This window comes from Protopterus annectens, chromosome 10.part0, assembly GCF_019279795.1.
Source record: "Protopterus annectens isolate FY-2018-M chromosome 10.part0, PAN1.0, whole genome shotgun sequence".
Classification (NCBI taxonomy): domain Eukaryota; kingdom Metazoa; phylum Chordata; order Ceratodontiformes; family Protopteridae; genus Protopterus; species Protopterus annectens.
The window spans coordinates 859,893,293-859,914,784 of NC_056744.1; the positions used below are offsets into that span (position 1 = coordinate 859,893,293).

Consider the following 21,492-nt stretch of genomic DNA (forward strand, 5'->3'; position numbering starts at 1 on the left):
CAAAACTGCCAGATCTTCTTAAAGATAACAGCAGATGCCCCGCCAGAGAATAAAAAACAGGTATCAAGGTTACCTCATTCATTCTGGAGCCATGAGAAACAAATCTACACTTCATCCACTGCATTTGTCAAGGTCTTTGAAATAAGCAGAAAGAGACAATAATGCCTTTAGAAGACATCGTGACCAAGGTACAACTAAAGCACTATGAGATCGTATCTAGAACTCCTGCAACTTAAACTTCACTGAAGCAAACAAGTCTTCCTCATATAAAACAAAGGCAAGATAAACAGACATGACTGCATCATGTTAGTGGTCTGAAGAAGTGGTCATTTTGATTGTGAAAGTCGTGTGTTGTTTATCCTGCCTTTGTTTTATTTTATTGCTGGATAAGACTTGGAGGATCAACGGTTTATCCTTGGCTCGGTTTTACTATTTGGATGAGTTTTCCTCAAAGACTAAAAAAATTACCTTAGTGATAAGACATTAGGATTGGGATGATAGCAGTGATCAGTGACTGCAGATTTGATTAGATGCTGCTATCCAAACTGCCAGGGTCAAAGCTACCACACTAATTCTGCAAAACCGGTTAAAACAATGCAGACACGAGTTCCATTTCTAATATTCTTACAGATAGCCTTTACTGTCAGATTTAACACTAAACTGTTTCATGTTATTTTCAAGGCTTGACTGGTAAACACATGAAAACATTCTGACCTGCATGAATCTAGATGAGTTTTGCCAAACAGAACTCAATGCATACACTCAAAACTAAGTGGACAGAACATCCCTGAAAGGCATTCGATGATTCTTCAGAACTACAGCAGCTCACTACTGAAATTAATCAATTAATGAAAGCATCAGTAGAAGACATTTGCCCAAATGATCTCTCACCATCTCAAAAGTTTTGTGATATTACTAAGGTGGTCTTATGTCTGGTATCGGCAAAATACTAAGTTCTAAGACGACACACTGTTCTGATGAATTGCCCAATGAAAATTTATCACCTAAATCCTATCGTTTATATGGATAAGAGTCCAATAAGGCTTTCCAAGAACAATGATCTTAAATGAAATGAGGTTTAGCATCATGCTAACGCAGAACACTACTGAGTCGAGAAAGGAAGCTACCACCGTTAGGCACTCCTGCTGTAGCACTACTCTACAAGACACTCATTCTCTTCTGGACAGCCTTTCAGCCTTAAGTTCATAGACAAGCTCTAGGCAGTCTGCAAACCATTACAAGCCTAGGCAAAAACCCATATTCAAAATTTCTTTCCAGGCTCAAGTAGGGCAAGACAAGATAATCCTGGGAAATCTGAGGCTGTTTATCCAATTATCTAGCTTTATCCTGAAGGCAGAAATGGTGCTAGTCTGCTTAACATGGAAGAGAAATTTGCTCCAGATGTGCAAGGAGATGAACTGCAGTACAAATCCGTCAAGCAAACATATCTTAATACAAATGTTGCTGAAAGTCTAGTTCCTTTATCGTAGTATTTGAAGTACCATTTGTTCTGTAAACTACAGAAGACTAAAGAGGGTTAGGTCTTCTGTGGCTTGAAAAACTATACACAGATCTCCAGGACTCTAAAAGACAGTACAGAGAATGGTCTTGTCAGTCTGTCCCGATAACTGCAGAGATTTGCTGCTTCAAAATCCTTAGTTATGAATCTGGAGATCTCTCCTGTTGAGATACTTGTAGACAAAATCATATATCCTATAATGGGGATAATGAGAAAGTAGAGTTATTTGGACCTAAAGGAGATGCCTTTGGAAGTTAGATGAGCTTGATAGAAGGCTTTCAGTACTAAGGAGACACTGTGGTCTAACAAGAAAGTTTTCCAAGCTATTGTGGAGACATGGTCAAGAGATAAGGAATCAACAAGTGTCCCTAGATCCCTTACAACAATGTCTGACTGAAAGTTTTTATCTCTATAATTATGTGAAGATATGCTAAAATGTAGTTCAAAACAAAGTATTTTCACACAACATGCAGGTGACACTCTTGCAGATAATTCCTTATCTGACCATTGCATCTCTGCAGTAGTTTGGAAAGCTTTCTATATGGCTCATCTAATTTCCAGAGGAATCTCCTCTAGATCCAAATAATTTCCCCTTTACTCACGTTACTACTGTCAGGTCTACACACTCTAAATACACAAAGAACTGTTGCTAGACCAAAGGAAAGCACTGTGAAAATGCTGCTTACTCGCATGAAATCTCCTTCCTGCTTTAACACTTGTGCATGCCAGTAAGCATCAGTCAGATCCATGCCTCATGGGGAAGGAGTATCAGAGAGAATTGAAAAGGTTTTTTTGTTAGCTTGAGAAACTGGTTCAGATAGAACAAGTTTTAATATGGGCCTGCACTGGTTTTCAGTTTGTGGGCACCAGAAAGAATTCTCAATAAAACTGTATTCTCTTACAAAAAGAAATGGGAATTTTTTAACAGTACTGTTTCTTAGCAGCACCATAAGGAACCTTGCACTCTGGCCAGTAGGATATGAGATCCCTTAATACAACAGTTTTGATTTAGCCAGAAACCTGTTACCTCACCACCAACAACAAATCATTCTACATGCTTAAGTGTATAAGGATACACCCCAAACGCTGCAACATCTGGATACCCTGCTTCTAATAATCAGCACCTTTGACTGTGGGCATCTTTTCTTTCAACTCAAAGTCTGATGGAGATGATCACAAGGAGAAGTAAGAAGGAGTGGGATCACAGGCAACTACTGTACAAATAAAGCACAAGTTCTTCCAATGAGTCATTGTTGTCCAAGGAATAAGCCTAAAACTGCAACCTACAACCCCCATCCAGAGAACCTAACACCTTCAGTGAATCTGCACCTTAAGGAAAACTTTCCATGTCCACATCACCAGTGCACCCTGCGGCCAGAAAGGAGGACCATATGCATCACACAAAGCACTTTTGAACTCTGTTTTTTTTTTCCATTATACCTTTTTTGTTTTTTTGAGCTAGTTTAATGCATCAAAATCACTCTAAGTTCCTCTTATAAAATGTTAAGTTTTTCCACAAAATGGCAGACATGACACCTCCCATGTTAATATGATCTTGTTTAAATGCATTGTCCCCTTCCCATAATCCATTTTAAACCTCCTTTATACGTACGAGTCACAATACTCATATGAAAGTGATGTTGTCTTCTTACTCCATTGAGACAAAGGCAGAAATGATTCAACAGCTATCTTGCAAATTGTCTGCAATTCAAGAGCTGTTAAACACTTCAAGTAACTGGTTCTGCTACTCTCTAGTATTTGCAGCAGTAAGAAGATGAGAGCTGTGGTTGTAGTTTGTTTTTTTGCCTGATATTTTATACAGTCCAAGAAATATTGGTTCTTGAATTTGTGTTGAGATTTTTTTTTAAACTGAGGCACAAATTCCTTCACACAATTGTCTACACTTCTATTCCACTGCTACCCCTGATTTGTTATACTGTAGCATATTCTTGATCAAAACCATAATCCTGGAGATTTATAAAGCAGTATACTTTCTATAAAACTACTGCACTGACAGAAAATACCGCTTATGACTGGATGACTATCCAAGTCAAATGTTCTTACTGAAACCGGAGATTGAAATGATTCAACAGCTATCTTGCAAATTGTCTGCAATTCAAGAGCTGTTAAACACTTCAAGTAACTGGTTCTGCTACTCTCTAGTATTTGCAGCAGTAAGAAGATGAGAGCTGTGGTTGTAGTTTGTTTTTTTGCCTGATATTTTATACAGTCCAAGAAATATTGGTTCTTGAATTTGTGTTGAGATTTTTTTTTAAACTGAGGCACAAATTCCTTCACACAATTGTCTACACTTCTATTCCACTGCTACCCCTGATTTGTTATACTGTAGCATATTCTTGATCAAAACCATAATCCTGGAGATTTATAAAGCAGTATACTTTCTATAAAACTACTGCACTGACAGAAAATACCGCTTATGACTGGATGACTATCCAAGTCAAATGTTCTTACTGAAACCGGAGATTGTGCAAGACAAATCGTATCAAATTAAAAAGAATAATTTTCAATGTATTGCCAGAATACATGCTTTATGATGTGCAATGTTAGTTGATACCATTTGACACAATATTAAGAGAACTTGTATAGAGTTATCAGTTTTCTGTGACAGAGTAAAGTCTGAATACACCATTAAGAGTCTCTCTCGCCCACTGCAATACAGGCAGTGGAAAACCGTTAACCACAACACACTTTTTGGTAATGACTCCTAAGCTGACATCAACAGAACTGAATGCTCTTATGAAACTGAGGGGCAGTACCTGAGAAAAAAATGCACATTTTCCTGTGTCTGTGGTAGGTCATACAGGAGACAAATTCCTTTGCCAAAGTATAGGAGAAGTTGAGCTTAAATTGGGTGGGCCAGAAAAATAAAGCTTACTAATATAGTGAAACCATAATGTAGGGAGAGAGAAACCTAAGGGTTGAGTTAAAGGAAAAGTCCATTATTTCCTACAGTTTAAAACTCCTGCTTCCTCAAACAGGCCACATAACTGAATAGGAAGGTTCAGAATTTGAAAATGCACATTCTGAGCAGGACTTTCCCTTCAGCCAAGTTTGTTTTCTGGATATGACTCCTACTGCCACACACAAAGTACCAAGATTAACTTCTTCATAAATGCATGAAAAAGTTAGAGTGAGTTACACCACATCTAAACTTTAGCATTCGTATCCTCCAGAAATGATTGCTCCAGTGTTGATGCTGTCTGGAGACTTTTACTACATAAAAAATAAATGAAAGTGGTATGTCCATGCGTGCCACAGCATAGACATTTTTAGCTAAATAATTACAAGTCTTCATATCCTTCTACACCAGGAAAGATGCAGCAAAATACTCCTGGGACTAAATCTAGCAGATTTAAGATCCACCTTCTCAAAATACATTTTTGTAAAGCCTCAAATATATTTAGACAAAAAAGGTAGGAACTTACAAAACAGGCATATCAAAAAAAGAAGTTAAGTCTTACCATAACGTTCCATCTGTGTTGTAGATCTTTGTTCATTCATTACTGTTAGGACCCTTGGTTCCGTCCTCGGAACCGATAAGGCCGTTTTCAAGCTTGTGCCAGCCAAAAACTCTCAGCTAAGACCTACCCATAATGCCCCTCTCCTAGTTACTCCAGATAGAGTTTTACCGCCCCTGTATAATGGAAGTAGTAATAGAAAATTAGTAGAAGGCTCTGTCTGAGCAAATACCCTAACCAGGAGTTCCTAAAGTCCACCAGGAGTCCAGGCAGGGGGAAGGTGGGCGGGAAGTAATGAATGAACAAAGATCTACAACACAGATAGAACATTATGGTAAGACATAACTCCTTTATCTGATGTTGTAAATGTTTGTTTATTCACTGCTATTTGGACTGAGTCCCCAGCTACTTGAGTCCTGGGTGGCCTCAAGGAAGGATATTCCTGAGCACCATAAAACCAAAAGATGCTCGTCCCCTGGAGGCCAAATCCAATTTGTAATGAGAGATAAAGGTATGAGGTCTTGCCCAAGTGGCTGCTGCACAAATATCCAAAGAGGCTCTGGAATGAAATGCTACAGACGTAGCCACAGATCTGGTAGAATGAGCCTTTATTATGGAAGGTAAGGGTAGCTTATTCTGTTGGTACATAAAGGTAATGATATTTCTAAGCCAGGAGGATAAAGTCACTTTGGAAACAGGTTTACCCAATCTGGGTCTTGCAAAGGCCACAAACAATTTGTTTTCCTGAAAGATTTAGTCCTGTCCAAATAACAAAACTGTCGATGCACATCAAGGGTGTGCAAAAGGTACTCCCCTCTATTAGAATGCTGAGGGAAGAAAACCGGCAGGTCAATAGATTGGTTAATGGAAAATCCAGAAATGACCTTGGGCAAGAAAGAAGGAAGGGTCAGTAGGAAGGGACACACTATCCGTGTGAAAGATCAAGTAAGGTCTCTTGACACTCAAGGCCTGCAGCTCAGATACTCTTCTCACTGAGGTAAGTGCTACTAGAAGTAAGATTTTCCATGACAAACTTTAAATCACATGAATCAAAGGGCTCGAAAGGAGGACCTGTGAGAGAGTGAAGCACCAAAGTCAAGTCCTAGGGTTCTAAGGGAGGCTTGACCAGAGGTTTAACATGCAATACTCCTTTCAAAAATGTCTTGAATAGGCGGTGTGGCAATCGAATTATCAAATCCATTATGAAAATTGGCGATAGCTGCTAAATGTACAGTGATCCTCAATGCTGAGGCTGCTGCATGTAAAACAGTAGTCAGGTACTGAAGGATCTTTTGAATAGACAGAGAAGTGATGTGTTTTGATCTTTGGCCGAAATAGAAAACCTATTCCATTTATTAGAATAAACTTTCCTGGTGGAAGGTTTGTGTGAAGCCAAAAGAATTTCACAGACAGGAGATGGGATGTCAGGCAGCCTGGCAATCATGTAAGTGCAGGGACCAAGTTGTGAGCTTGAGACTGTGGAGAATAAGATGAATCAGTCCCAGAGGATGAGATAACAGGTCTTGGAAATGATCCAGGATCCATGGGCTGTGAATCAGACGAAGCCATAGAAACGGGAACCAGACTTGCCGGGGCCAATAAGGATCACTTTGCTTCTTAACCTCTGAGCTTTCTGGAGAAATTTTGGAATGAGGAGAAACGAGGGAAAGGCATACAGAAGACCCGGGGGCCAATCGTGCATTAGACCGTCCCTCGGGGGTTCCCTCTGAGGGGGGGGATCAGGGCAAAGTAACTTCTGCATTTGTTGTTTAGGGGGGAAGCAAACAGATTGCAGCAAGGCTTGCCCTAGCATCGGAAGATCCGATCCGCTGTTAAAGGGTTAAGGGACCACTCATGAGGCATCAGGATGTTCCTGCTCAGATTGTCCGCAATAAGGTTGGAACTCCCGGGAATGTTATCGCCCAGTGCTAAATCCTCATGGCTTCCCGACACAGGAGGTAAGACCTGGTTTTGCCTTGCTTGTTGATATATCAGATGACTGACATGTTGTCTGACTGAACTGCAATGGTCCCAGAAGGTAGGGATGCATGGAACGCTTGCAACACTAAGAGAACTGGCCTCAGTTCCAGGAAGTTTATGTGCAAATTGGCCTCCATGGGAGACCAGGTGCCTTGGACCATCTTTCCCTGGAAATGCCCCCACCCTAACAGGGAAGCATTCGTGGTGGCCTTGGGCTGGGGAAGACAGAATGGTCAACACCAAAGATTAATTTGTGGCTTCGTCCACCATAGCATTTCTTCCTTGCAATGTTTCGTAAGACGTATCATGTGGTCAAGTGGGTGAGTGAAAAATGACCATTGTGCAGAAAGGAGTCACTGCAGGATTCTCATGTGCAGCCTCGCCAGTGGTACTAACGTAATGACAGCCGGGGATGGTACCGAAGCAGGTACAATCATAGGAGCCAATGACGGATCCAAAGACGGCACGGTAATCAGTGGTGCCAAGGTTGGAACAGAAATAGGGGTGAATATCAGACTGCACTGAGGGAGAAGATACAGAGCCTGGTGCTGAAGAGGTCTGCACCAAGAGTGCAGGAGAAGCACTGAGCCGACTCGGTTCCGTAACTAACGGAGATGTAGGAACCGAGTGACTCTGTTTTTCCTCATGTTTTTTGGTCTTTGGAGGGGGTGAGACCTCCAACCCAGACAGAGCTTCTGAAAAAGGTGTCTTAACCAAACCTTTTAAAATAAGCTTATTTTTATGTTCTGCTAGTGTACGCTTACTAAAACTAGCACAAATGTCACAGTCAGCCTTAATATGGTCCACGCCCAAACAGTAGACACGAGTGCGTCCGTCTGAGTTGGGTACCTTACGCCCACACTTGTCACACTGTTTAAACCCCAACTCAGCTTTGTCTGACATAGTAAGGTAACAGGGCTACCCTAATATAAAAACAAAAGGGAGAGAAAGAAGTTAGATAATACCAACAGTGGTATTTAAAAAAATACCACAAGTGGTAAAGAAGGGCCTACCAAAAGCAGGAGAGAGGGACAGTACCAACAATGGTAGAAATTAGATTACCAAGGTAAAGGGTAGGGAATAGAAGTCGGTTATAGGAGACAGTGAGAAGAAGTTAAATTGACTAAAAAAATAAGACATTTTGAGGAAAAACTATATTAAAAATCACAATTTTCCACTTTGCTTTGAGAGAGATGGCTAGCACATCTGACGAGTAATGTGGCAAACGAGATCTGGAGTAACTAGGAGAGGGGCATTATGGGTAGGTCTTAGCTGAGAGTTTTTGGCTGGTGTGAGCTTGGAACGGCCATATCGGTTCCGAGGACGGAACAGAGGTCCGAATAGTAATGAATAAACAAAGATTTACATCATCAGATAAATAATTTCCATCATACATCCAATACTGTTGAGTCAAATGAGACTCCTGTCATGATCCCATGAAAAGCAGATATCATCCACAGAGTCTACAGGCAGACAATGAAGTAGATAGTCAGGCTTTTCTTCTCCCTCACATACACACAAACGTATGGACACTTTAGGATCATCAATCCTGCTACTGTCTTTGGGATGTAGACGGAAACTGAAGTACCTGCAGAAAAGCCCTGGGAACACAGGGAGGATAGGCAGCATCTGCAGTTAAATTTTATAAAATGGTTCCCCTTTTGACAATTAACTGCTCAATGAAAACAATCAGTATATTATCAGGATTCATGTCTACAGCAACATATTCAAAATTTTCTTGATCAGACATCTCATTACATTCCCTCTCCCTCAGGTAGCACTGGAAGAAAGTCTATTTTTTTCTTGTTTACACAAAACAGTATGGTTCAGTATCACTGAATATGGCTCCCTAAAAACACAGCTCAATTTGTTTGAACTTTTAAGCAAGAAATACAAGACCCTGCAGCTGGATAACGAATTCCTGATGAAATGAATTGCAATGAAGCAGGTCCCCAAAGGTCTTCACCTCTGGAAGTTCCAGAATAATTTCAATTAATTGATGGTCAACGTTATATATACTGTGTTAATTGAATGTACTGATTGTCTGAAGAAGTCGAGAATCTGACGAAAACGCATACTGTCCGTTATCAGAGGATCAAGGCGTTTACATGTTTTTTCGTGGCTGGTGACAGCCTTGTCTGCTTGGTTTTGGAATAAAGAGCTTTGGCTGACTTCCTGGTGGCGATTGTTTCGTTTCGTGGTTGCCTTTTGACTCAGTTTTAGACAAAACAGTAAATATTTCAGTGCTGGCTGATACTAGCCATCTTATGATCTAACGATACAATGAATGTTTTTGTCAATTTCCCTGGACTCATTCTGAAATACCCAAGTTATCTTTTTCAGGGATCCTGGATGGGATGCCTGTGCATCACAGCCCAGAGAACTATTTGAACCCCTAAGCACACATTCCTTATAAGGCTACACAACTTTGGTGTGGGCTGTCTACATCATCTCTGAAGTGCTACCCTTCAAAAAATCATCTTGCACCTGTGTCATACAGTCAAACTATTTCAAAAGCACATTTCTCATGCATCATTTTGCTGCTCGTTGTAAAACAAAACTGACTTTTGAACTATGCAGTAATCAGATCACAAAAAGTGGAAGAATCTAGTTCACAAGTGCACACACAGAAGCTTCCTCCTTAGAAAAATCTTGCACTTCAAGGAAATATGAAACCCATTTTCATTGTGGGCTAATGAAATGCTTCAAGTATAAATACAGCAACATGTTATACTAGACTATATCATCCTAGGTTAGTAGACCTTAAATTACAAAGCTATATAAAAGTTTTCAAAGCTAAACAATAATGGAAACCGAAAATACTGTAACCCTTTCAGAACACATACACAGAACAAATTTCTTTAAGCCACATCACTCACATATTAGATATAATTGTTTACAGATACTTTAGCAATGAATTCCAGTTTTAAACACGGCTATCAGTTCATTTTGAGTAAAGTGAACTAATGTATACAGAGTCCTACACACAGACGAATTAGTGAAGTTAAACTTCCAAAACATGAAATGCTGAGAGAGAAAGCAGCAAGAAAATAACAGTGCAGTATTTAGACCCAATGTGTTACTCTCCTAGATACAATTCCTTTGCCGCGTTTCAAAAGGCATGAAAGACCAAGCAATAGGGTTATCACCTGCCCCTCTTTGCGAAGGACAGTCCCTCTTTGGGCAACTGTGTCCTGCAAAAAACCTACAAAATGACAAATGCCCTGTGATATTAAGACAAAAAATATTTTCCCAAGTTTTCTTTAATAGTTGCATACAACAGTTATTTTACATCTGAAACACCTAAATGTTATATGAAACAGCATAAGCAACTCAAATGCTATAAGAATGAGCTTTTATTTGTGCATTAAAGTGAAGTTCTGTACTTTGCACTGGCTGTGGGTAGGTTTTCTCCTTTAAAACATCACGTTTCTACAAGAAATGTCCGACTTGGGGCATTTGAAAACGTGGCAATCCCACCAAGCAAGCCAATCACAAACTACAGCCAAATCCATCCATAACCTAATTTTTCCACATGGAGTTGGGGTGTAGCCAACACTCAAAGGCCCACAAATATCACCTTAATAAAACTTCTTTCAAATATCTAGGGGTTTGGTTGGACCCCTTTAAAAAATTCCAACTACACAGGCAAAAGAACAACTCTCTCCTTCTTTCGGCTTTTCCCGGTTAGGGGTCGCCACAGTGGATCATCTGTCCACACATGATTGACAGTGGAGTTTTACTGTGTCGAGTTGCCAGCCCGGCACACACACACACCTAGGGCCAACTTAGTGTGTCCAATTCGCCTACTGCATGTCTTTGGGATGTGGGAGGAAACCGGAGCACCCGGAAGAAACTCACGCAACCACAGGGAGGACATGCAGACTCCGCACAGGAGGCACCTCAGCCGAGAATTGAACCGGAGAACCTCTTACTGTGAGGTGCCAACGCTAACCGCTGCACCACCGTGGCCGCCCAAAAGAACAACTCTCTCCTATTCTGAGTTAATAGATCTTTCTATTCAGACCCTGTAGAAATGCCACAGGTAAAGGTTTCTTACTGGCTCAGCTACAATATTCTCTCCCTTAACAGAGGCAGCTTCTTAAAGAAAAAATAGTGAAAAGGGGTGTTTAAAGTCCCAACTACTGTTGTATGACATTGGTTAGACAGCTGGAATAACGGACAAAATCCTCTTCCTGTTTAGTGTGCATTACAAATAAATAAGTCTAAGCCAAAGATGCTGGTTCTACATACTTATGTCTGCTTTGTCTCAGCATATTGTACGAATGTGCCACCTGAAGCGGCTCTACATAGGTCATTAAAAAAAAAAAAAAATCTCAAACGCATTAAGACAGCATATAACATAGAAAAATAAGAGTTTATTTTATTGCCATGTCATGCCAGGAAAGAAACCACAATGGAAAAATAAAACTGTTTTGCTGAAACACACGGAAATGATAAATCTGACCAGTGCTCTTACCAGATTAATAAACAGTAAGCAACAGCAGAAATAATGATAAAGTAGGTTTATTTATGTATGTGCTCTGTAGCAATTAGTGCAGAGGGTTAAGGCTCCAACATAGTACTGAACTGCTTTCTGTAATGAAAAGGTAGACTGATTTCTTCCACCTCTGTTTGCCCGAAATGTGACTGAGCAAGTAACTTCATCAGACACTACTCCCAGGATGAGTCTGCAGTCCATGATCACAAAACATTTTCTAAGTGGGTATTCCAAAAACTGTCAAGCAGAAAGCACTGTACATACTTATATTTGGTGGCATGTGTATGAAGGGCCCAGAAAATGGCTACTCTGTCGTAATAATCTGGTTGCTATAATACGCAAGCACCAAAATATCTTCCATTCAGTCCGTTTCAAAAGGCATTCACTGATTCAACACTCGCTCTCTTAAGAGATGCACACCACTGAAAAAGCTAACTGGTTACCTTTGAAACAACGTGCTGTTTACTTCCCTCTCAACTATTTAAACTTACAAGGAATGACACCTTTCCTAGCTTTGATTATTCAGAGATAAACCAATATACACTCTTACACATCTTTAACCACTCTTCCTCTCTCTTCCAAACCCCCCCCCAAACTAGGCTTTGCTGCACAGATCATGCTTGTCAGTCCGTCTGAAAATGTTGGAATCTCTCTTCTTTTCTAATAAAGATCATTCCTCTTACCCCATTTCCATTCACAAATAAAAGCACATTTCAAGACTCTAGGAAAATGCAACTGCAAGCTCTCTGACCATGTAACTTAACCACTTCATTCCCTTCTTCTGTCTACGTAGGTTCACAGGTGTGTACCTGACGAATGGCCATGGAGCCTTTACAAGCCTAGCCCATAGGATTACCCTGGCATTGTGCCACCCAACATCAGTTCTCAGTGCCTCTGTCGAGTAGAGCCACTGGAGTCATCCCTGGGGTGAATTTTCCATTTCCCATCCACTCATCAAGATTTCTCTTGAAGAGGACCAGTGAGGTGCTCTGTTTCTCATGTATGGGAAGTCTATTTCATAGCATGGGCAGTCTCTGGGTTATGAACCTGTCCCTCCACCATGTTCTGTTGATTGTGGTAATAAGGTTGAGGTCTCTGGAGCATGTGGTGCAGAGGGATTGGGATTTCTTTAGATGTAGCATTATTAACAGAGCTTGGGTCAGACATGGTTTTGTAAGTCAAGCAGAGATCGCCTCTAAGTAGGCGATATGAGACAAAGAATAGTTTTTTTTTTTTTTTTTTTTTTTTTTTTGAGTCTGTCCATATAGGACAACTGTTTATGGCCTAGGATCATTTTGTGAGGTCCTCCAGGGGAGGACTCCTTCTTTCAACCTTGCTGGGGCTCAACTTTTCCAGTCGTCAGTTACAGGAACGGATGTTTGTGGTGCAAATGCGATTGGTGAACAACTGCAGAATAGACCGACAGGGACTGACTGTAGAGTTTCTGCTGCTTCACCGCATTTGGATACCGACAGATCGGATGGAGTCGGTATAATAGAAGCAACGTGGATGAGTGATTCGTTGCAAGGCCAGGTACGGTCTAATTTAAACATTTGGTTAAATTGGCCATTTTTGTTCAACGAAGTATCAGAAGGGAGCCTTAGTCATCCAGGCTCTTTAGGGGAAGTGGACTTGGTGCAGAAATTAAATATGTTTGACCACAAATTAATAAAGATGAGGAAGTTACAGCTGGAAGTAGCTTACTTCAAGGAATGCCAGCGGTCCAAAGTGGTTCCCAAAGGGCTCCGATCCTGCAGTATCCTACAGGATTAGAGGAAGGCTCTACCTTCCACAAGGATTTACTTTTGCTGTTCGATAGATACGGCTTTGAATTACTTAATTTGATTTGTAAACATTATAAAGAGGCCATCAGTGTATTGTCTGGGGAGCTTACCGTGCTGGATGATGCTGTAAGACATGATTCTAACTTTACCAGATATAGATATGATTACGACCGTATTTTCACCAGCATCGATCAGCAATTGCATAAAATCAATTCTAATAAAATTAGGAAACTTCAGAGGGACTTGAAGGCTTATAGGGAGGGGGTGGCTTATCCCAAACCACCCAGATCCCAAGGCATTTTTTTATCTCCAGCTGCCTTTTCCTTCGGTCCTACGCCAGCTACAGATACTTCTAGGACCAATAGGTCATCATTTGAGAATGAGGTGGATGCTCCTGGTGGTTCAGTCCAACAGAACCAGACTCGGCACAGTGACCGGTTGTCTTCTCGGAACCAACCATCTGATTTAGCACCAGAAGCAGAGGATCAAAATTTTCAGGACAATGCCTCAACCCATCAACCCTCTCCGGGGAGGAGGCAGAGATACAGAACCAGGAGGAGGAATTAGGTTCGCCTGTCTTTTCTGCAGTATTCCCAGTAATGAGCGCGTGTCAGATTGTTACCAACACTGGAAAGGACTTTAAGATTTATAATTATTCAGGGTTTGTTTTTACCCCACCATTGGTGGATCTCCTGGCTAAGCGTTTGACATTTGTACCCAGTAGGAGGGCAGACGTGGCCAATACCTTGATTGACCTCAAGCTTTTTATTAGAAAGCTTAATTTCCAGCTTATTTTTGGTGATCAGGTCATGATGCCGAAGGATTTTCACATTCCAAGTACATTTAATCCCCCTTTACATCAGTCTCTTTGTCTTTTTGAATGACTGTGTGACTTAGACATTCATCATTTATTGAAATGTAAACGAATTGTCCCTTATAATATCAACAAAGATGAGAAGTGTCTTTTAGAATTGTTAACTAATTCTTCTGTGAGGGTTATGCAGCCAGACAAGGGGGGAGGACTGGTAGTGATGGAAGAGGTAGATTACATTCAGAGAATGGAAAATATTCTGGCATCTGAAACCTATAGGGAGGTTTCAAAAAATGAGTTGAATCAGAGTGTGACCAGGGTCTGTACTTATTTCAATGACATGTTCATTAATGGAGTCATTAATGTGGAAGTTTTTAAACTATATCTGTACCCCTAACCCCAGGATACCTGTCCTGTTTGGCAATCCGAAGATTCATAAGAATGTGAATGACCCCCCCATGCGCCAACTGGTGAGTTGAAGAGGCAGTGTGACTTATGCTGGGGCAAAGGTAGTGGACACTATTTTGAAAAAGTACGTGTCCAGTGAGTCCAACATTTCTAAGGACTCCTGGTCATTTCTTGAGGGTTAATTGTACTCCTTGCACAGGGGAGAGTAATTTCTTGACAATTGATGTTATTGATTTGTACTCTTCCATCCCTCATTCCATAGCATTAGAATGGATTGAAGCTATCATGACCATTAAAACAGGCACCTGTTGGGGACATTCTGATGGTGAGGGAGTTACTGGACATCATTCTGACCTGTAATTCTTTCTCCTTTAATAATCGTTGGTTCCACCAATTAATAGTGGTCCCTATGGGGTCTCCTTGTGGGGCCAGCGTTGCCAATTCTGTGATGACTTACTGGGATAGAGAGTTTGTTTTCCCTAATCCTATCATTCAGGAGAAAACCCTGCTTTACACTAGATTCTTGAATGATATTTTTATCATCCTACAGGAGAAGAGGGAAGTGGCTGTGACACTGTCAGATAGTTTTTATAACTCCACCAGTTTTTTTGAAATTTACATTCAATTTTTCCAAGGAGAGGATTTCTTACTTAGATGTGGAGTTAAGGATATCCCTTTTAGGCTGTTTTATTGCCAAAATTAATCGTAAAGTAACTTTTTCTAACAATTATTTACATTTTGAGAGCAGTCACCCCTTCCATCAGAACAGGTTGATAGTAAAGGGGCAGTTGGTGAGGGTGGCGAGGATGGTGTCTAAGTTCAGCGACTTCCTTGAAGCATGTGAGTTTATTCGTGGCGGGTTTTTTTAATCAGGGGATACCCGGACCATCTCATATCAGAATTGGTCAAGGAAGTTTGCGGTAAGAGGAAGAATGGGTTCTATGTACCAGGTTTAGGCAATAATGTAGCACCCCAGAACCCCAAACCATCCCATATGCAAGCCCACGTGAATTACCTTTGCAGTTTTATTACAACTTTCAATGTTGATCAGGGGACATTTCCGCCATCATAAAGAAAAATTGGAGTATTTTACAATTAGACATGCAAGGTAACTCACGGTTTGAGATTACACCCAAGGTGGTGTTTAGGAGGGGGGTGAATCTGAAGAGTATTCTACAGATGAAATCGAACCACGCCCCGGTTAGGGGGATATACAAATGCAATATGTGTAAATACTGTAGGTTTATTAAAGCAGGGACCTTTTTTAGTATTGGGGAGACCAAATACACCATCAGGGGGTAGATTTAACTGTGCCAGTTCACATGTGGTATATTTGACTAGGTGCTCTTCATGCCTGGTGTTTTATATAGGAAAAACTGACAGGAAACTTCAGGAACGCCTTTATGAACACCTTTATGCCATCAAAAAAGAGAAGATGGAGAATGCGCTTGCCAGGCATATTAAGGAATACCCGGGTCATGAATTTACTTTTTCAGTCATTGATCAGGTAGTTCCTTCCAATTGGGGGGGGGGGGGTCCAGATACGTTACCTTTAGAACAAAAGGAATTAATTTAGCAGCTAAAATTAGAAGCTTATCATTATCCAAGCTTAAATGGAATATTATCCATTTCTTGTATTTTAAAATTAGGAAGTTTGGTTAGGTAATTTTATAGTATTTATTTTTGTAGATTGCATCCATTTTAATTTCTTCATTTTTTTTTTTTTTTTTATCTATTTCAGCATGGCTTACAAAAGTATGGATATTCCTTTTACTGCTTGTTCAGTAAGGTTGAGTCCTCAGGGAAGGGTTTGAGCAAGTGTTGTGAATGTATTGGCTTAATTGCTAAGTAGTCATGTGATTTATGAGCTTTTTATTAAAGGTGCAAGCTGAATGTGTTGTTTGTTTTTCTGATGAAGCTGGTGTGGGACACTGACGAAAAGCCTATTATTGTTGAGCTTAAAATAAAATTTTAACTTGCAGTTTTTCAGCATCACTGTGTCTGGAATTAGTGCATCTGCTGAGGTTTATCGTCTTGCAGGCTTCCTTTTTCAAGTCTGGATCATTTTGTGAGGTACTTATAAGGCCTCTCCAGTTGTTGCAGGTGTCTAGTGAGGTACATGCCAAATGGGGCACTGTACTCTGATTGGTCTAATGAGGGAAGAGTAGAGGGAAACAATGACCTCTTTCTTCCTGGAAGCAAAACCCTTAGTCATGAGATGTGCCACATAAGACTTTCTGACCACAGTGGCAATGTGGTGGGCAAAAGAGAGGTTGCTGTCAACTTGTGTTCCCAAATCTCGTGCAACGTCTCCTGTGTTCAGTGGACTGCCATCGATGTGGTAATTCATGGGAACAGAGTTTTTACCAAAGGGGATGACTACATTTTTTGTCATTGAGCTTACGGCCATGGTTCTGACGCCAGTCGTTGGTCTCAGTGAGGCCTTTCTGCAGGGTGTCAACATCACTTGGGGGTAATAGCTCCCAGCTTGCAATCATCGCAAACTTTGTCAGAGTCCCTTTGTGTTGGCCTGGACTTCAGAGTAGTAGATAAACAGGAGAGGACCCAGGACCGAACCCTGTGGGACTCCACTAGTGACTGGTTGGCAGTCTGACTTGGAGTCAGCTACTTTCACAATGTGGGTTCTGTGAGCCAGTTTGCAACCCACCAATAATATAGGGACTGATGCCTAGCTTAGTGAGTTTTTCTAGAATTCCTGCGTGGGGAATGGTATCGAAGGCCTTGGCCAGATCAAGGTAGGCTGTATGAACCACCTTGCCTTCATCCACAACTATGGTGACTAACTCAAAGTCGACCAGGTTGAGCAGGCATGATATACCCTTCACAAAACCAACTGTGTGGGATCCAGAGTTTGGAAATTTCCTATATCCTTGTTTATTAGGTCCATGATGACTCGTTTCCATAGCTTTGCATATCAGACTCTTCAGGCTAATGGGGCGATAGTTCCCAGGGTCTGTTGTCCATTGTCAACCCTGATATTTTTGATTGCGACTCTTCCAGCATTCCAACTCTGATACCACTCTACACAATGCATGTACAGACTGATTTTCAGTCACTCTGTATACGTCATTCATCTATTGCCTTTACACCATAAAGCCAACCATGATATTCACTTGGTACATAACAGGTTTAGTATCTACTGAGTTTTCCCACTGCTGAGACCTGAAATGGGTCCAGTGGGATCAATGCTCTACCCCACTTCACAATTTCAAAACAAATCTAGAGCAAATATTCACACTCAAAGTATCTAGTCTCACTGTGGTTATTCCCTACTACACACTTCTTAAAGCAAACTGTCACTTGCTGCTGCCATTACCCAAGTCACGCTTTGCAAAGTTAGCAATGGACAACAGATTCATGAAGCTCACACGTATTACAGCATTGCTTCAAATCCTCACTATATGCACATACTTCTCAACCTTTTAGTGCATGAATTCTGTACAAAGCCAGACATAACGGGGGGCAAAGGCCCAAAATGAAGACAATTTTTAAATATTGCTTTTATAAACTTAGTCAATAAGAGGTTTTGAATTAGCATACTTTTCTCTGCGGTACGATTTCTGAAATTCAAATGTCTCATTTAGTAACCTCAATCTTCAATAATTTGCCAAAAAACCACAAAACGTTACGACGAACTGACCAAAAATACGAGGCAAAATGATATGCCAAAAAAACCCCACAAAATTTTACGAGGGATTGAGCAAAAATACTTCGCAAAAATCTGGTCAGTTGACAGTCAATCACTGTGTTCAAATTATCATCACAATCTGCACGACAGCTAGTTAAATATACAGCAAGTCAAAACCAGTAGGAAATGTTAAGTGCTTATCGCTCAGATAGTGTTTGATTCTTCTAATACTAACCCCGTATTTAAAACTTAAGACTGTAAATACATAACATGAGAAGCATACAAATGTCAAGTTAAGGAAAATAATATGCCTCACATAACACTATACAACTACGTAAATATCAAGCTTTGAACACACTGGAAGTGGCTCAGTCGATAAGGTACACAAGGACCATTATATACAAAATTCGCATTTGACCCACATCTAACAAATTGTTTTCAGGAAGTCAGACACTTCCAAACATAAATTAAAGCTGACAGAACTGATTACTCTACACTGTCCATGCACATGGATCGTTTGCATTGAGATCCAGACGCACAATAAACGGATCTGAAAAATGGATTTCAGTGAAATTCACTTTAAAACATAACACTACATTTAGATTACGTAGTCAAAGAATGGTGAATGACACAGTGTTGTCAGCGAACAAAAATATGGGATTCAAACAAGTGGTGGTTTATAGTTGTAAAACTGAAAAATGTCTGACAGTACCGTCTACAACTTGCTGAAAAAGTTGTTGTGCACTGCTATGTGGCACTCAAACCATTATTTTATTCGAATTTATGAAATGCACATCTTGCAACTATGTGTTGCAGCTTCAGAAAACTACAGCAGTTGAGCAAGTTTAAATGCACTCTCCACACAGAAAACGCTTCTGTTTTCCTAACCAAGAATACTCAGCCGAGAAAAGTCACACCAAACACGCTGCCTCTATCCAAACACAACCGGTAAGGAACTGCAAACAGATAAAGCTTTGGAAGCATCAATCACACTCGGTTAGCTTTTAACTTATGTCGGGCACACCCAACAAATAATTGCCAATACATTTTATCTCACACGAGGTCGCCGAAAGACTAACCCAGCAAGCAGCAATATCCCGTTTTATCGACAACTACACGTAATATAAACTTACAAATAAAATATATAAGTATAGCAAAACATGTTAAACCTCGTATTTTTGTTTTATAAATCTTAAGGATTCAGCATACTCAACCCCCATCACAACTACTTACAGTATTAACACCTAAATACATTACTTGAGGCCTTACAATAAAATATAGTTTTGTACTAGTTTAAACCACTTGGATTACAACCTAGTCACTTGTTGATTTTCTTCTTTTGAAAATATAATTTGTACATTTAATAAAGGGCTAATTGGACATGTTATATCCTATACGACTTAAAACAAAAGTGAGAAAACTTGTGTTTGTCAGACTCATATTTTTAAAGTGGTAAAATAACTTTCACCTTACTTTAATAGTAACAAAAACGAATCAAAATTAGTTCATTACTTCCTCCGTTATTATGCTATTTCAATATGGTACCTAATGTTTTAATGGCCGCCCATAATTTATAGTCCTCTAGTAAGACGCGATCCCATTGGCAAAAACATTTCACGTGGTAAGACACCCAACGGCTTATTGAGGTGCGTTCTCGAATGAACTTATTTAATGTTTATTTTTACAAATTTCTACAAAGCAAGGTTGTAGCCAGGCATACCATTTGTACATTACAGAACATATTTCTTTTTAAATCAGTCAGAAACATTGCATTGCGTTATTTTTACAGCTGTCTAAATACCTCTAACAGCAAGTACATAACTGGCTTACATACAAGATAGTAAATCAAAAACAATATTCTTTAATAGTTTTAGAGGGAACTGCTGAAAATTATATGTACATTTATTAACTGCAAGGGGGCAATATTTTGAAAGGTGGGTCCATTTGTTTTAAATGAAGCCACCTCTAGTAGTAGACCTGTAACCAGCGGTGTACCCCAAGGATTGGTCTTGGGGCCTCTACTATTTGGGATATACTTTTCTGAGGTGCAAACTTAACCAGTGGTCTGTGGCTGACCAAGTTTGCAGATGACTTGCAAGCTGGGTGCTGTCTTAAAATTCCCCTAGTGATGTGAACATCCTCCAAGAGGGCCTTACCCAAACTAATGACTGGTGCCAGAAGCATAGCCTCAAACTTAATGCCAAGAAATGCATCATTATCCCCTTTGGGGAAAATGGCATCCCCACTAATTATCACATTAATAACAATGTACTAAGAATGCAATCTGTCGTGAGGGACTTGGGCACCCAGGTTGCTAACAACCTGACTTTTGACCACCACGTTGCTGCTGTTGTACGGAAGGCTTTCTGCATGGCCCACTTCATAAATAAGTGTATATGTGAAGTTGTTCGATCTCGCTGTTCATTCCTACAAATGGGTTCGGAGCTGATCCCTTGGTTCTGAGTCGGCCGCTTTCACAAACTCGAGGTTTTCAAGTAGCTCGAGGCCAAGTCCCTATCCCATGATGCTCTCTGCCTCACCTAAGATCTAGTTTGCCGCTGCAACAGATCAGAGGTCGAGAGTTGAGCTTGGGCCAGTATTGCATATTTTCTAATTTATTACTTATATTTAGCTATAGGTTCTGTCTCAAAAGTGTGTTTCTTGGCTAGTTAGTCTTAGACTATTGTTTAGTCACTGGCTTTAGTTAATTTTTGATGAAAAATCTTTGTTATAGAGCGGCTGCACTTAGGCCTTTCATTGGCCGCGTTTTTAGTTCATCCCTATCCCATTTAGAGTGTTAACTCTTATAACTGTAGTACGTCAAAATGAGAGTATTGTTCTTTGTAGCTGTTATAGCTGTTTGAAGCTTTAGCTGTTTATCCTAGCTAGTGTGTGTTTTTCTAGGTACTTATAACTGTTTAGGTATTGTTTCTGTTTGTCTTAGAGTGTGGTGTTAGCCTAGCCAGTGTGTTTGTTGTCTAGGCAGTTTATATCTATATATATATATATATATATATATATATATATATATATATATATATATATAGTTATTTTTCATTTTACTATGGCTGATCAAAGAGAAAAAGAGAGACAGGGTTTTAGAAATGCCCTAAGTGCGGGCAAAAAATGTCTATTACTGATCTACATGTAAGTTGTGTATACTGTCTGGGGACAGTCCATCTTCAGGAAGACTGTTCCATTTGTCATTTGTTCAGCAGCAGGGTCTTGTTGGAATGCAGAAGAAAGCTAGTGGACAGAGGTTTGTTAAAACCTGAATTCCAGGAATCTCTTGACAAGGCTGACCAGACTTTTAAATCTTCAAAAGGATCTAAATCTTCGAAAGCTTCTTCGGAGCTGAAGT

At 40.2% G+C, this 21,492-nt stretch overlaps 1 protein-coding gene across 3 annotated transcripts in view; it reads right to left on the minus strand.

Annotated features, from left to right (window-relative positions):
* The window catches only part of LOC122813371 (bromodomain-containing protein 3-like), a 1,265,442-nt gene extending 1,245,761 nt beyond the window's left edge, over positions 1-19,681 (minus strand). For 2 of the 3 annotated variants that reach the window (XM_044085659.1, XM_044085657.1), the window contains exon 1: positions 19,605-19,654. The gene's annotated coding sequence lies outside the window, so the exon portion shown is untranslated. Of the gene's footprint in view, positions 1-19,604 lie in introns of all 3 variants that reach the window. The other variant, XM_044085658.1, reaches the window with a different exon arrangement.
* Between the last annotated feature and the right edge of the window lie 1,811 nt (positions 19,682-21,492).